Here is a 12,644-nt window from a genome sequence, read left to right as displayed (position 1 = left end):
TCCACTGGTGTATTTGCATGCAAAGTGGTCTGGTGGAAAATGTGATGAAGAACAACAAACAGCTATTCGACTCTGCATACGTTATCTGTCATCTCTGCGGAAAGTGCCTCGGAGCTCTGGGAGTTTAATCTTATTCAGGGGACAAATAGGCAAACAAAGCTTTCTTATCGTCTCTCTTACAAACGTTTTGAAAAAACGCTCAAATTGAACTTTATTCCCCCAAAATATATGTTTCAACTTTCAATGTCGTAGCTACGAAACCAAACAATAGGTCTGGATTTTTTTATTAATTTGAAACTTGCTGGAGAAGGTTGTCATTCACTGGGTGATTGTTCTTTCAAAAGGATATATTTACAGCAGGAAACTATTCATTTCAGGCCCAGAGCATCACGCTAAGGTGAATACCAAAGGAAAGCTAACATTAATGTTATCCGGGCCACTGTTTATAGGAGTAATTGATTAAATTCCCTGATCAGCAAGACAAGCTAACAAACTTCCTCAGTCTTTGATAACAAAGGGGAGAGAGAGACCAGAATAAATCAGGAACATCTTTATGTTGAATCAAACTCCCACTGCTTTCAACCTGTATGAACTTTACATATGGAATCCCAGGCAAACTTGGACAGACTCTCCTTAGACAAGAATTAGTGGTCTCCACCAAGGCCTCTCTGGCCAGGATTCAAGCCAAGGTGTGTTGTAGGGAAGCACATTGCACTTGACTTTTAAAAGGTAATTTAAAAGTCGACACACAGGCATCCTCTGCGCCAAAATCTGCAGCGCTGACATCCGCAGCATTTACCGTTAAAGTGATTTCTGCAGAAGTCGGGAACATTTTCGACAAGTCGCCTTGGATTGAATCCCGACCTCAATCTCTTCACTTCTGTCTTCTTTCTGAGTGACAGATAGCAGCTGATGAAAGGGATGAAGTGAGATGATGTAACACCACTTTAAACACACACACTGATTCAACCCAATGACAGAACAATCAAGGGCCAATCAACAGTTCTACTCTGGATAATATTTCCATTACTTTCTTGACATAGGTAGAGCATACAAACACAGGAGATTTGACAAATGTTCAACGCACATTAGAATCCCTTCACTTACTGAGCAATGAAACCAAATACATGTACTGTATTGGACTTTAATGGTTATCCATCTCCTGCTGCACATTGCTCAGCCTCTGTCTCTCTTCCATCCTCTATCTGGAAGTAATTATCGTGTGTGTGTGTGTGTGTGTGTGTGTGTGTGTGTGTGTGTGTGTGTGTGTGTGTGTGTGTGTGTGTGTGTGTGTGTGTGTGTGTGTGTGTGTGTGTGTGTGTGTGTGTGTGTGTGTGAGAGAGAGAGCCAGGGAGGATTGTGATAGAGTGGCCACTTATTTCTATTATCAGATCCTAGAGATAAACAAACATGGTGTCCAACTTTTCCTTCAGCAATTTGATGGATCATTTAGTGAGTGTGAGTGTGTATATGTGTATGTGTGTGCGGGAGTGTAAGCCTGCTCACACTAGCTCATGCAATTGTGACTGTGTGTGTGTGTGTGTGTGTGTGTGTGTGTGTGTGTGTGTGTGTGTGTGTGTGTGTGTGTGTGTGTGTGTGTGCATGCATACCCACCCACCTAGACACCCACCAACACACCTAGACTCCCACTCACCCACCCACCCACCTAGACTCCAACCCAGCCGCCCACCTAGACTCCCACTCACCCACCTATACTCCCACACACCCACCTAGACATCCACCCATACCACCCACCCACCTTTACTCCCACCCCCCTAGCCATTAACCTAGCCATCCACCCACCTAGCATCTACCTAGCCATGTACCTATCCATCCACCCACCTAGGTACCCACCCACCCACCTAGCCATCTATCCACCCATTTATCAATCCATCCACCCACCCACTCACCTAGCCATCCATCCATTCCCCACCTAGCCTTCCACCCACCCACTTAGCCACACATCCACCTAGCCATCCACCCACCCACTTAGCCACACATCCACCTAGCCATCCACCCGTCCACCCAGCCATCCACCCACCTAGCTACTCACCCACTCACCTAGCCATCCATCCATTCCCCACCTAGCCATCCACCCACTCACTTAGCCACACATCCACCTAGCCATCCACCCACCCACTTAGCCACACATCCACCTAGCCATCCACCCGTCCACCCAGCCATCCACCCAACCACATAGCCATCTACCCACCAAACCATCCATCCACCCACCTAGCCATCCATCCACCCACCTAGCCATCCATCCACCCACCTAGCCATCCACCCATCCACCCACCTAGCCATCCGTCCACCCACCTAGCCATCCATCCACCCACCTAGCCATCCATCCACCCCCCTAGCCATCTATCCACCATTTATCAATCCATCCACCCACCCACCCACCTAGCCATCTATCCACCCATTTATCAATCCATCCACCCACCCACTCACCTAGCCATCCATCCATTCCCCACCTAGCCTCCCACCCACCCACTTAGCCACACATCCACCTAGCCATCCACCCACCCACTTAGCCACACATCCACCTAGCCATCTACCCACAAAACCATCTATCCAACCACCTAGCCATCCATCCATCCACCCACCTAGCCATCCATCCACCCACCTAGCCATCCATCCACCCACCTAGCCATCCATCCACCCACCTAGCCATCCATCCACCCACCTAGCCATCCATCCACCCACCTAGCATCCATCCACCCACCTAGTCATCCATCCACCCAGCTAGTCATACATCCACCCACCTAGTCATACATCCACCCACCTAGTCATCCATCCACCTACCTAGCCATCTTTTGCTACATTTCATAGTGTAAAAGATCTTCTATGTGCTGGGAAATACCAGTTATAATAGGATAACAGTAGGATAATAGTTGCTATCAGCATCAACGAACCCTCTGTTGGTTGGTGTTGCTTCCCATCGTTCACAAAGATTTTCTAATTAGGTCTTAGTCTAGTTTGATGAATCTCAGCCTCATCTCCCTGGATCAATCCCTGGTTCAATAGAGCACTTTAATTAATTACTGCCTGATGAGGATGAAGATACTGGAATCTATCTGAGCAAGCATCTAACTGCGTCTCTCTGTGTGGGGATGCTGCTTATGGAGAAAGTTAGGAGGGTGTGTTATTACATGTGAACCTGGAGTCATGCACTCTCTTTGTTTCCTAGAAGTCGTTGAGCTAGATCAATGCGAGTTAGAGTCATTACAAGTCATTACTAGCCTCCTCGCTCCTCTATTACATAATCTGGTATTCTCCCTTTCCCTTTATCTGTTCTTTCTCTATCTATTCCCTCTCTCTACTAGCCCTGCTCCTGGGCTGATGTGAGATATTCAGTGGCAGTGTGATTGTGCTGCTGGGGGGGAGGGGGGGGGGAATCAACAGCTGAAGAGAGAAACACCAGACAGAAGAGACAAACATTGACTTTGAGGCACCTTATCAGAGCCAGTGAAGGACCAGGGAAGTGAACAAGAGGGAGAGGTGGAGAGGCAGACAGAGAGACATTCAAAACAGGCTGTGATTGTGTTGTGTGCTCTCATTGTACTGTACTACATTGTCTTTCGAATGAAAGCCTATCCCTCTTGTTCACTGCCGTGGCCAATTAAAACGACCTTCCAGCAGTGGTTGACATATTTGCTGAAAATAGCCACCTCTCCTCACCACCACATACCTTGGTTGTCAAAGCACCTTCACGTGCTTTCGCGCTCCCCAACTCTCGCAGAGAGGGTATTTCACATTACCATTACCACTTCCTCCATAAGCAAAATGGCACCGACAGAGATTGTAACCTCGCTTTTAGTCCTTAGGAAACTACGCATTGTTTTTTTTTAATGTATTATTTCTTACATTGTTAGCCCCGGCTGTATGTTATTACATACAGCCGGGATAACTATAGGATATCAGAGCGACGTCAATTTACCAACATTACGACCAGGAATATGACTTTCCCGCAGCGGATCCTTTGTTCGCACCACCACCCAGGACATCGGATCTAATCCCAGAGGCCGACCCAAAACAATGTCATCGCCACAGAAGAGGTAGACGGAGCGGCCTCATGGTCAGACTTTGAAGGCGTGCACACCACCCACCTCTTCCAGGTATATCACTCGCCAACGTCAAGTCTCTAGACAAGAAGGTAGATGAAATTAGGGAAAAGGTTGCTTTCCAGAGAGACATCAGAGATTGTAACATTCTCTGTTTCACAAAAACATGTCTCTCTCGGGATATGTTGTCGGAGTCGGTACAGCCACCGGGATTCTTCATGCATCGCGCCGACAGAAATAAACTTCTCTCTGGGAAGAAGAAGGGTGGGGATGTATGCTTCACGACTCATTGTGTAATCGTAACAACATACAGGAACTCAAGTCCTTTTGTTTACCTGACCTAGAATTCCATACAATCAAATGCAGATCATATTATCTCCCAGGAGAATTCTCAACGGTGATTGTATATCCCCCTCAAGCCGATACCATGACGGCCCTCAAGGAACTTCATTGGACTCTATGAAAACTGGAAACCATATATCCTGACGCTGCATTTATTGTAGCTTGGGATTTTAGCAAAGCAAATTTGAGAACAAGACCACCTAAATTCTACCAGCATATTGATTGTAGCACTCGTGCTACACTGCTACACTGCTACTCTAACTTCCGCGATGCATACAAGGCCCTCCCCCGCCCTCCCTTCGGTAAATCCGACCACGACTCCATTTTGCTACTACCGTCCTATAGGCAGAAACTCAAACAGGATTGTCACGTTAGCTATCTTCAAACTCCCGATCATAAATAAACCAAGGTGCAGCGTGCATGGAATTCCACATCTTTTATTGAAAATGAAACTCACCAAAACAACAAAATAGGAGGAAAACGAAACGTGACGTTCTGGGGCTGCTCACAGGCAGCTACACAAAAACAAGATCCCACAATCACAGGTGAAAAAAGGGCTGCCTACGTATGATTCCCAATCAGAGACAACGATAGACAGCTGCCTCTGATTAGGAACCATACTCGGCCAAAAACAAAGAAATTAACAACATAGAATGCTCACCCCACATCACACCCTGACCTAACCAAATAGAGAAATAAAACGGCTCTCTAAGGTCAGGACGTGACAAGGATGTACTCATGTCAAGAACTGTTCATCGTTGGTCTGACCAATCGAAATCCAGACTTCAAAATTGTTTTGATCACGCGGAATGGGAAATGTTCCTGACAGCCTCAGAGAATAACATCGATATATACGCTGATTTGGTGAGTGAGTTTATAAGGAAGTGCATTGGAGATGTTGTACCCACTGACTATTAAAACCTACCCTAACCAAAAACCGTGGATAGATGGCGGAATTTGCGCAAAATTGAAAGCGTGAACCACCGCATTTAACCATGGAAAGACCAGCTGGCTCTTGTGTTTATGGACATATTTAATCTCTCCCTATCCCAGTCTGCTGTCCCCACATGCTTCAAGATGGCCACCATTGTCCCTGTACCCAAGAAGGCAAAGATAACTGAACTAATGACAATCGCCCCGTAGCACTCACTTCTGTCATCATGAAGTGCTTTGAGAGACAAGTCAAATATCATATCACCTCCACCTTACCTGCCACCCTAGACACACTTCAATTTGCTTACCACCCCAATAGGTCTACAGACGATGCAATCACCATCACACTGCACACTGCCCTATCCCATCTGGACAAGAGGAATACCTATGTAAGAATGCTGTTCATTGACTACAGCTCAGCATTCAACACCATAGTACCCTCCAAGCTCATCACTAAGTTTGAGGCCCTGGGTCTCAACCCAGCCCTGTGCAATTGGGTCCTGGATTTTATGACGGGCCGCCCCCAGGTGGTGAATGAAGGAAACAACATCTCCACTTTGCTGATCCTCAACACTGGGGCCCTACAAGGATACGTGCTCAGCCCCCTCCTGTACTCCCTGTTCACCCATGACTGCATGGCCATGCACGCCTCCAACTCAATCATCATGTTTGCAGACGACACAACAGTGGTGTGCTTGATTACCACCAACAACAAGACAGCCTACAGGAAGGAGGTGAGGGCACTCAGAGTGTGGTGTCAGGAAAATAACCTCACACTCAACGTCAACAAACAAAGGAGATGATGGTGAACTTCAAGAACTTCAGGAAATAAAAACATCCTAAAGATTGATTCTATACATCGTTTGACATGTTTCTACGAACTGTAATGGAACTATTTTGACTTTTCGTCTGGACTAAACTCACACGCTTAGTGAATTTGGAGTGCTGGACTAAACGCGCAAAGAAAAGGTATTTGTATTTGGACATAAATATGAACTTTATCGAACAAAACAAACATTTATAGTGGACCTGGGATTCCTGGGAGTGCATTCTGATGAAGATCTTCAAAGGTAAGTGAATATTTATAATGTTATTTGTGACTTCTGTTGACTTCTGTTGACTTCAGATTATTGCAAAGTTTTCTTTTGCCGTAAAGCGTTTTTGGAATCTGACACAGCGGTTGCATTAAGGAGAAGTTTATCTATAATTCTGTGCATAACACTTGTATCTTTTATCAAAGTTTATGATGAGTATTTCTGTAAATTGATATGCTCATTCACCGGCGGTTTTGGAGGCAAAACATTTCTGAACATTACACGTCAATGTAAAATGGGTTTTTTGGATATAAATATGAACTTTATCGAGCAAAACATACATGTATTGTGTAACATGAAGTCCTATGAGTGCCATCTGATGAAGATCATCAAAGGTTAGTGATTAATTTTAGCTGTATTTCTGGTTTTTGTGTGTAACGGCTGTCTTCGTCGTCAGATGAAACAGATAAGTCATCGTCCGAAAAGGTGGACCAATACGCAGCGGAGTGAGTGTTCATATTCAATATTTAATTAATAGAAACACTTTAAACAAAACACGAAAATGAACGACAGCCTACAGTTCTGCTAGGTACAAAACTAAACAGAAACAATTACCCACAAAACCCAAAGGAAAAACATGCTCCTTATGTGTGACTCCCAATCAGCAGCAACAAGCATCAGCTGTGCCTGATTGGGAGCCACACACATGGCCCAAAACAAAGAAATACCAAAACATAGAAAAAGGAACATAGAACGCCCACCCAATGTAACACCCTGGCCTACCCAAAATAAAGAACAAAAAACCCCTCTCTATGGCCAGGGCGTTACATTGTGACGCCTCTCCTTGCTTGGAAAATGGCTGTGTGGTTTTTCTTGTCTAGGCGCTGTCCTAACATAATCTAATGCTATGCTTTCGCCGTAAAGCCTTTTTAAAATCGGACAATGTGGTTGGATTAACGAGAAGATTATCTTTAAAATGGGGTATAATATTTGTATGTGTGAGAAATTTGAATTATGAGATTTTTGTTGTTTTGAATTTGGCGCTCTGCTATTTCACTGGCTGTTGGTGAGGTGGGATGCTACCGTCCCATATGTCCTAGGGAGGCTAACAGGTATTGTGTCAATTTAAAACTTTTACAAGACAGATCACAGAAATGTCAATTTAATTAAATGTAGGCAATTTATTCATTACTACGTTTAACTAACATTAGATAGTTAATCCAGAGATTCTTACCTTTGCCTCGATTCGGCAGTCTCGTCCAGATCATCATGGCCTTTGTAGTTCGTTAAAATAGACACATTAGCAGCTAATTAGCAATTCATTTTGGGGGGGTTAATCCAGGCAAACATATTGATAAAAGTCACCTTATCCTAGAGAGATTTACATGTCTATCAAAATGTCACACCAGGGTAAGTCTACACAAAACACAGCTTTTATTTTAAATGTTTTTAAAATCCCCCATGGGAAAAATGTATGGTGGAAAACGATTGGAACCATTTCCCTGTTTCACCACTAGCTTTTATGGGTATTATGACTCATCCGGTGGTACTCTATTGACATGTGCTAGCATGTTGATTCTTCACAGTGGGAGAAACAGCCCAGCCATCAGAGGTTCACACTAGCATGGCCTACCCTCTCACTAGGACTAGCCTCACTTCCAGCCAAGCACATTAGTGATGGAATGTGAGCGCATTTAACAAGGATTATTACAACGTACAATACAAGCACAACTCTCACTCATTTTGACAAGTCATGTTGATTTCTAATAAGAATCATTGACGCTGCATCCCAATGACCTTGGCCAGGAGTGTAGCATTTAGACTACATAATATGTTTATTAGACTCCCACAGAGTTAACAGGGTCACCCAGTACTACTCTGTTAATGAATAGCAGTCATCGCAGGTCATCAGGTTTATAGTTTCCTGACTGAACCTTATGAGAAGAGAGTGTCGCATCATCTATTTTTATTTAACTAGGCAGTTAAGATCAATTTCTTATTTACAATGACGGCCTACCCCGGCCAAACCCTAACAATATATAGATTAGATTTTTCTATTGTGTTATTGACCGTATGTTTGTTTATTCCATGCGTAACTCTGTGTTGTTTGTGTCGCACCACTTTGCTTTATCTTGACCAGGTCGCAGTTGTAAATGAGAACTTGTTCTCAACTGGTCTAGCTGGTTAAAAAAAGGTGAAATAAAAAAATTAAAAACAACGCTGGGCCAATTGTGCGCTGCCCTGTGGGACTCCCAATCACGGCCGGTTGTGATACAGCCTGGAATCAAACCAGGGTCTGTAGTGACGCATCTAGCACTGAGATGCAGTGCCTTTGACCGAAGCACCACTTGGGAGCCCAAAATCTATATTCAGCTATATTTCTTGTCTTTGATAGTTTATTTTATTCTGCCTTTTAGATCAGCAGTTAAAGTGTCTTAATAATGACCAAAGGTTTCTCTCCTAGTAGATTATTGATGCACTGTAGAGATCAGTTATTTGTGAGAAGAAATGCCATGGAAGCAGAAATGAACAGGTTCAAGAGCCTTTGGGGCTAATGTTTGTAAGTTTGTGGAATTAGTTATTGAGGAATGTGGCATGCCACTGAGACACACAGGGGATTTACAAGAAGGCAATTTGTACTCAAGCCGAATGTTCTAATTTCATACTGTATTGTCCACTTGTACAATAAACCTCTTTATACTGTATTGTCCACTTGTACAATAAACCTCTTTATACTGTATGTTCCACCTCTACCATAAACCTCTTTATATTGTATGTTCCACCTCTACCATAAACCTCTTTATACTGTATGGTCCACCTCTACAATTAACCTCTTTATTCTGTATGGTCCACCTCTACCATAAACCTCTTTATACTGTATGGTCCACCTCTACCATAAACCTCTTTATACTGTATGGTCCACCTCTACCATAAACCTCTTTATACTGTATGGTCCACCTCTACAATTAACCTCCTCTGTATAGTACCAACATCTTCTCATGTCCTCCCACTCACAAAGTACATAAAGAGCCTGTCATCACAGCGGTGTGTGTGTGTATTTGTATAGTCCTCCTGTATACATCTGTATGTGTTGTGGCAAAGAAGGGGGTCGAGTGATAAATGGCAGATATGTGAGGGCAGAACTAATAAACGGGCTCTGCCCGATCACTAAAATGGCCACGCCGATCAGAACTACAGATCACAAAATGGCCGACTGCCAAAACTACAATTCCCAGAAGCAAGGGGAACCCTCAGAAGGTGGAGCCGACCCACAGATAAAGGGTCAAGAAAAACCAGGAAGAGAGAGAGAGGGCGGGAAGGATCTATGAACCATGGAGAAAGAGACAATCTACATTGGCTGGATTTACCGTGTACGAGCTGGACTGTTTTGGACTTACCTGTTGGCGTTTAGACCTGGACCTACCGAGAACCAGATTTGTGTACCGAACCCTGCTATCCTTGACCTTACCTGCGGCCTGGGTGGACCAGGACAGAGAAACAAACACACAGGTACTGTCATGTTCAAAAGAACTTTAACCTGTTAGGGCTAGGGGGCAGTATTTACACGGCTGGATAAAAAACGTACCCGATTTAACCTGTTGGGGATAGGGGGCAGTATTTGCACGGCCGGATAAAAAACGTACCCGATTTAATCTGGTTACTACTCCTGCCCAGTAACTAGAATATGCATATAATTATTGGCTTTGGATAGAAAACACCCTAAAGTTTCTAAAACTGTTTGAATGGTGTCTGTGAGTATAACAGAACTCATATGGCAGGCAAAAACCTGAGAAGATTCCTTACAGGAAGTGGCCTGTCTGACCATTCCTTGAGCTTCTTGACTCTGTTTATTGAAGACTGAGGATCTTTGCTGTAACGTGACACTTCCTACGGCTCCCATAGGCTCTCAGAAGGCGGGAAAAAGCTGAATGATGTAATTCCAGCCCCAGGCTGAAACACATTAGCGCTTTTGGCAAGTGCTCTATCAGAGGACAATGGACTGAGGCGCGTGCACAAGTCGACCCCATGTTTTCATTTTCTATCGTCTTTGAACCTAAACACAGATTCCCGGTCGGAATATTATCGCTTTTTACGAGAAAAATGGCATAAAAATTGATTTTAAACAGCGGTTGACATGCTTCGAAGTACGGTAATGGAATATTTAGATTTTTTTGTCACGAAATGCGTCGTGCGCGTCACCCTTCTTTACCATTCGGATAGTGTCTTGAACGCAACGAACAAAACAGAGGATATTTGGATATAACTATGGATTATTTTGAACCAAACCAACATTTGTTATTGAAGTAGAAGTCCTGGGAGTGAATTCTGACGAAGACAGCAAAGGTAATAAAAATGTTCTTATAGTAAATCTGATTTTGGTGAGTGCTAAACTTGGTGGGTGTCTAAATAGCTAGCCCTGTGATGCCGGGCTATCTACTGAGAATATTGCAAAATGTGCTTTCACCGAAAAGCTATTTTAAAATCGGACATAGCGAGTGCATAGAGGAGTTCTGTATCTATAATTCTTAAAATAATTGTTATGTTTTTTGTGAACGTTTATCGTGAGTAATTTAGTAAATTCACCGGAAGTTTGCGGGGGGTATGCTAGTTCTGAACGTCACATGCTAATGTAAAAAGCTGGTTTTTGATATAAATATGAACTTGATTGAACAAAACATGCATATATTGTATAACATAATGTCCTAGGGTTGTCATCTGATGAAGATCATCAAAGGTTAGTGCTGCATTTAGCTGTGGTTTGGGTTTATGTGACATTATATGCTAGCTTGAAAAATGGGTGTCTGATTATTTCTGGCTGGGTACTCTGCTGACATAATCTAATGTTTTGCTTTCATTGTAAAGCCTTTTTGAAATCGGACAGTGTGGTTAGATTAACGAGAGTCTTGTCTTTAAAATGGTGTAAAATAGTCATATGTTTGAGAAATTGAAGTAATAGCATTTCTAAGGTATTTGAATAACGCGCCACAGGATTCCACTGGCTGTTACGTAGGTGGGACGAAATCGTCCCACTGGCCCTAGAGAAGTTAATTCTGGGCTGACTTTGGTGACAGTTTCCCACTTAATTTGTGACAAACGCTCCTAGCTTTGAAGAGGTTTGCCACAGTGTGTCAGACATTAGTGAAGACATCAGTCTGTATCTCCTGTTCTTCCTGGCTGCAATGCTGACAAACTCCAGGCTGTTGGTTAAGTCGCTGATGGAGGAGGGAGACCAGCAGTTCTGTGGCCCCTACAAGCTGACTGTGGAGGAGAAATCCGTCACTGGCGCGGGCAGCATTTGGTAAGCTAACACACCCACACTCCTCTCCCCTACCCTGCTCCGTTTTTAGTTAAGTTGCCAATGTGGGCTGACATACAAGTTAACTTACCGATCTCAGTTCATACATTACACACATTATTCTTATCTCCCTTCAATAACAGTTTGGTATGGTATAAGGAATACGCAGACAAACCTTCATGTTTAACTTAAGTGACGTGTATTGTACTTATCAATGTTTTGGATGAGCGCTCTGTTTTTGTTTCTGTTCCTCTCTTTCCATATCTGTAGCTTCCGGATATGCCGGAATAAGGACCCCGGCTAAGACAATCAGGCTGGGTTTGTAGTGCCTGTCCCGAATTGCGCGTTCATGTGAATGGCGTATTGGAAGACACGATGACAGTAGCGATGGGTTTATGTAAATGTGTTATATTGTGCTATATTGTATTATGATAAACCAATTGCAAAGGTTCAATGAAGATAATTCATGATATATTTAGCTGAGTGGAAAATATATGTTTTGATATTTGTAATGGCTTAATTAATGGATTAATGAGTTTATTATGTTCTGATGTGAGGGGCTTCCCCTACAAAAGGAGCCTCTCTTTCAGTTCAAGGGGGACCTTTTTCATTGAACTGTTGATTGAGCAACACTGTTTAGCTGTCCCTATAATACCATAGAATCATCTGGTGAAGAAGAGGTCAATTATGAGAAACTACGAGCCCGACCAAGGAGCCAAACAGAACTGCTTGAGCTGCCAATAGAACCCCCATATATACTGCCATAGAAGGGCAGCGGGAGCAGCCGACCGAAGGAGCAGTTGGGGGATCAATCAGAATGACACCCAACCATGGTAGCCCTTTTCCAGCAACTTCTCACCTGCCTTGAGAGGAGCGACGAAGACCTCAAGCAGGAGTTCCGGGGCCTATAACAATCTATCCTCACATGATGCAGAACTCGCCAGTGAGAGCCCAAGATTGGGTCCGCCAACACCA

The sequence above is a fragment of the Salmo salar genome, chromosome ssa09, assembly GCF_905237065.1.
Source record: "Salmo salar chromosome ssa09, Ssal_v3.1, whole genome shotgun sequence".
Taxonomy (NCBI): Eukaryota; Metazoa; Chordata; class Actinopteri; order Salmoniformes; family Salmonidae; genus Salmo; species Salmo salar.
The sequence above is the reverse complement of the archived record's forward strand: the minus strand, read 5'-3'. Positions refer to the sequence as shown.